The 5,498-nt window shown below is 41.6% G+C and overlaps 1 long non-coding RNA gene across 1 annotated transcript; it reads left to right on the top strand.

Annotated features, from left to right (window-relative positions):
• Positions 1–2,960: 2,960 nt before the first annotated feature.
• Positions 2,961–4,823, top strand: LOC139027556 (uncharacterized). Its single transcript, XR_011479670.1, has 3 exons — positions 2,961–3,189; positions 4,089–4,644; positions 4,737–4,823. It is a non-coding gene; the product is annotated as an uncharacterized lncRNA (long non-coding RNA).
• The last annotated feature ends 675 nt before the right edge of the window (positions 4,824–5,498 follow it).

The following is a 5,498-nucleotide window of genomic DNA, read 5'->3' as shown; positions in this document are numbered from 1 at the left end:
GTCTCACACCGCTCTGCCCCTACTTTGCTGGTGCAACATGTATAGCTAGTTAAGTTTTGGGGAAAGAATAATACTTAGAAAAATAGATTCTAGATGAAAAGGGATCAAAGTTACGGTAGAAGAAATAGACATTCTTCCTGTCCACCATTTGGCTATTTTGTCATCGTTTTAGATGTCTAATCATGTGGAGAAGTGATGGGAGTCATGTTTATTCTACGGTAAGTGTCTCATTACTGATTTGAGTAGAGGGTTTTATTTCTCCTGTAGGAAATTGATAGGAATGAAATCATGCTGTGTGCCCATTACTCTTGCAGAATTGAATGACTGTATGTGGATGACTATGCCGTTCATACCACCCTCACGCCTGTGCTAGAATGCATGTCATGTGGAATGCACATGTAAGTATTATTTGCTGCACAGGAATCTTTAAATTGGCATTTAGAATTGGTCAATTGATATATTTTCATAATTTTCCGATATTTTATTAATGATGATGGGTTTGGATTTCTGAGCTTGAACTACTATTAATCATTAGTTATTAAAGAGACATGAGGGGTGCCATAATGAAGCTGGGGGGGGGGGGGGCTGAGGGCAGGGAAAACGGTCACATGTGGCAGTACAGATTAGGGAGGAACTGTTTAAGGACATATCACTCAGCTCCCAGCCTAGCAGAGTTACCTCTGCTGCAGAGGTACGTTCATTAGAGTTTACCAGCCTCAGAAATTGTAGCCAAGGACACCATTAAGAAGAAGAGACTTGCTTGGGCCATGAAACATGAGCAATGGATATTAGACCGGTGGAAATCTGTCCTTTTGGTCTGATGAGTCCAAATTTGAGATTTTTGGTTCTAACCGCCGTGTCTTTGTGAGACGCAGAGTAGGTGAACGGATGATTTCCGCATGTGTGGTTCCCACTGTGAAACATGGAGGTGTTGATGGTGGGGATGATTTGCTGGTGACAATGTCGTGATTTTATTAGAATTCAAGGCACACTTAACCAGCATGGCTACCACGCTTCTGCAGTTGATACAGCTCATCTTTTTTTTGTTCAATGTGACTGAGGCGGTGTGGGTGAGACGGGCAATGATTTTAGGGCTGGGCATTATCTCTTCACTCTATGTAGGTCAGACAGAACGCCGGACCCATTACCCTCTGCCCAGAGAGCGAGATTGAAAGAGAGTGGAAAAGAGAAAGAGAGATGTGGTACATGGCCAACTTGCATCATTAATTAGGAGACTAGGCACCCTTTATAAGACGAGGGGTTTAATTTAGGAGGGTCATTCTAATTCATTTCAATCACATTTTGATGTCTCACATGAGACATCTATGTCTGCATCACTGGAAAAGATAAATGGTTGAGTTTGATATATAAGCTTACAAAAAAAGGTTGTCAAACTATTTGATAATTTCAACAACAAAAAAAWTCTTTTTTCAACTTGATTGGATTCCACCTGTGGTAAATTCAATTGATTGGAAATTATTTGGAAAGGCACACCCCTATCTACAGTATATAAGGTCCCACAGTTGACAGYGCATGGCAGTTTTCAAATGCACTGTATGTGAAACTGATAGATGCACACACACATGTTAATGTTTTTAAATGTATGTAAATTGTGTCTTTTTCGTTATGTGTCTGACCCCAGTAAGACTAGCTGTTGCCATTGGCGTCGGCTAACAGGGATCCTAATAAATCAAATCCAAATCCCAAGGGTTCTCAACTATAAGCACCGCTTACCGGTGGGACCATGTGAACTACAACCCCGACGCTCTGTTTTATCGTTTAGAAACATCAATAATCATTGCTTGCGATAAGGTTTTCGAAACATATGGATCTTATTTCATATCAGCGAGAATCTTTCAAATAAAAAAAAAAAGACACTTGCTGTAGCAGGTTTGCACAGATCCATACGGCTGTGTGACTTCAGCCGACAAAATACACTTCTTTCCCTAGTACACTTACACACAGGTGTAGCACGTCTTCTGTAAACAAGCGCTGTAACATGGAGATATGGCTGCGTGGGAACACTAACCYTAAACTTATCAAGATGTGTAGTAATTTAACCTTCGTCTTTTTATTAACAAGCGATGTGTGTTAATGCGGGGCTCTAAAAGGTCAACTGACCCTTAGGCCGTTTAAAACCAAAAAAATGTGGTGTCGATATGACTCAGAAACATTATTTTTAGTGTCAAACTTGACTACAAAAGTGTAAATAGGATAATTGTAACCCGTTTCAAGAAGCTAGGCATATGTCACACGTCACTACTWCAGACTACTTTTTTTGTGACCCATCCACGTAGCTACATGTGGCTGGTTATAGCATTTATATCACATGACCCATCAATTTAGACAAGTGTTTAGACAAGCGTCATCTAATAATTAGAAAATGTTTATACAATATTTTTTATCTGGACACTTTCAAAGTCAGATTAAGATATAGGCCAAAAACTGGATAGTGTATTTTTACCTGGAGTTTTTCCCTTATTGTAGGCTACTACTTAAACCACTTTTAGTATAGTAAACAACCAAAGAGTTCAAGACTATCTTACTCCCTCTGTTTAGCACATGGCCTCACAAGTGAATCATTAAAGAGACAGGCGGGGCTAAAGCTTAAGAGGGTGTGAACAATGTTGAATAGGTCTAGACAAAGTAGCACTCCAGTAGGCGTACCAAAACATTCAACGGCCACTTTCTCAAAAGTGGGGTTACAAGTTTATCAACTTTCAAAGCAGAATTACTTTCCCATGACATACCATTTTGTAGCTCTGTCTCTACTTTTATCCAATGTAAAAAAACAAAATGTCAGGCCTCCCGAGTGGCGCAGCGGTCTAAGGCACTGCATTGCAGTGCTAGCTGCATCACTACAGATCCTGGCTGTGTCGCAGCCAGCCGCAACCGGGTTGTCCTTGTCCCATAGCACTCTAGCGACTCCGGTGGTAGGCCGGGCGCAGTGCACGCTGACATGGTCACCAGGTGTACGGTGTTTCCTCCGACACATTGGTGCGGCTGGCTTTGGTGCGGCTGGCATTGGTGCGGCGAGGATTGTGTCAAGAAGCAGTGTGGCTTGGCGGAGTCGTGTTTCGGAGGACGCACGGCTCTCGACCTTTGCCTCTCCCGAGTCCATACGGGAGTTTCAGCAATGGGACAGGACTAACAACAAATTGGATACCACAAAATAGGGGAGAAAAAGGGGTAAAAAAATGTTTAGAACAAAACCACATACAAAAAAAACTGACAAGGGGTGGCTACTTTGAAGAATCTCAAATATAACATATTTTGATTTGTTTTACACTTTTTCAGTTACTACATGTTTCCATGTGTTATTTCATAGTTTTGATGTCTTCACTATTATTCTACAAAGCAGAAAATAGTAAAAATAAAGAAACACCCTGGAATGAGTAGGTGTCCAAACTTTTGACCTGTATTATATATATCAGTATATAAACACTTTTTTCACTTAAAAGTTATGAGGTCCAAAAGGCACCACATCAAGATAATGTGTAATKTGATGTAGTCAGAGGAAGATGTGTGTAGCTCACGTTAGCTAGCTACCTTGCTAACAACAGTTAACTGTAGTACATTGGCATTTAGGTCAATACAGGACAGGCTCTTGGATACTAGCTTCCAAGCTTATCATAGGATGTAGCTAGCTTGCTTTCAATGATGTTTCAACTCAAACTGGCTAGCCAACGTTAGCTAGCTAGCCAACTTGTTTCAACTCAGACAAAAATATAACTAACCCGGATTTGCAAGTTAAGTAGCTAGCTAGCTAGCATTTCGGATTCGTCTTCTAACCCAAAACAACATGCCTGTTCTCATAAAGGTTTGTGTATTTTCTAAGGCAAAAACGAATTAAGGATGGTACTTGTCTACTACAAATACAGCTATGGCTCTGGCAGCAAATATCAACATGTATCAGCAAGCATTCAGCAATGTACACAGCTGTTTGCATAGTCACGGCATCAGTGTCACCGGCCTGGATCTATCCTGTAGTTACAGTCCCTCTTTTAGCATATAAATTGCTTGCAAACTAGAGAAAGTAATTTTTCCTCGCTATATGTTTATTGGGTGATACTTTATTCCATTCACAGGCCAAGTACAGAACCTGGTGGATTTATTGTTCAGCAGCGTCTTGGGAACCCCGCTAACATATCAAGAGCTGTTACAGAAGGCTGAGGCACTGGCCAGACACCAGTCCCGCTTCAGAGTAATGGAGGACACTTGAATCAGGTTGGGCACATTTGATCTGGTCAATATACTATCTATCCTGGAATTCACCTAACCACCATTGATAATGTAATCAGTGCTGTATGTCTTGTATGTTGTAAGGAGGTGGCCCCTTCCACTGTCCCAATGGACTACTCCTGGGCACGTGTGTAATGCCAACCAATCAGTACCATGCTGGCATGTGTCCCTTGTGAATTAGCATCTCCGATTGACTATGTTCAACCGTGTATTTACTTGTGGCTTCCATGACTGTATGGTGGCAGTCTCTCTCTCTCTCTCCCTCTGTGCTATAGGAGCTGGGTTGGATACAGGAGCCAAAGTCAGGCTCCTTCATGACCAGTATGTGTGACGAGTGGCCTGGAGCTGATCTATGCTACCATGCCCATCAGGCATTGGCAAATACCTCAGAAGGGACAAAAGGTGATAGCTAATGAGACAGTACATCACAAGTGTTTAATAATATCACCCTTTTGATACGTGTCACTCATCAACCCTTCCTTGTTTTTCAACAGATGGGCAGAAGAGATGCTTTTGAAATGGAGTCCTGAAACAGGTTGATACTGATGTCTGAATTGGGAGAGACCTTACACTCAGCATTAAAATTATACAAGACATCTATTACTTTTTATCGTCTTTTGTTATTATTGAGTCGAATGGTACTATCAAACATGTCAGGGAGCTTCTTTCTTACACATGACACCGTACCGGAAGGTATAATATTTACACATTGTTATATTAGCAGAATATGGATTATTCTACATGAAACTGTTACACTTGAAAGTTATCAAAACACTTTGTTTCGAATATCTGCATAAGTTCAGCAATTACACTCTTCTCATATTACTCTGTAGGCTACGGACCTAATCAAAGCTTCCTTCTGGCGGAAGCTTTGAATTAGACAGCCTACGGAGTGGTATTAGAAGAGTGTCATCCTCTTGCATCTCACATCTGCCTGTATTTATTGAACTCTGCCTGCTGGACCCATGGGTTGAGGCAAACTCAGTCATATCCAGGATGGAGTGTCATGCACTCCAGCCCTCTTGCCACCTGACCTCACCGTTCCATAACCTGTAATACATTACATAGATGGAAGGGACTTCATCAACCACTGGAGACTTGAAGACAGAATCTCACCCAGAGAGCTGTACATATCAGTGTGTGGTTAAGGCCTCAGCATGCTTCAGTTTGGCTGGTGCCTAGCCGAAAGGAAGGAGTGTGCTCACATACTCCCTTACAAGACCTTCGCTTGAAAAATGAGAAAAAAGCGACAATAG

This window comes from Salvelinus sp. IW2-2015, linkage group LG4q.1:29 (assembly GCF_002910315.2).
Source record: "Salvelinus sp. IW2-2015 linkage group LG4q.1:29, ASM291031v2, whole genome shotgun sequence".
In the NCBI taxonomy this organism is placed as follows: Eukaryota; Metazoa; Chordata; class Actinopteri; order Salmoniformes; family Salmonidae; genus Salvelinus; species Salvelinus sp. IW2-2015.
Note: the sequence above shows the minus strand (reverse complement) of the source record. Positions and strands in the feature narration are given on the sequence as shown.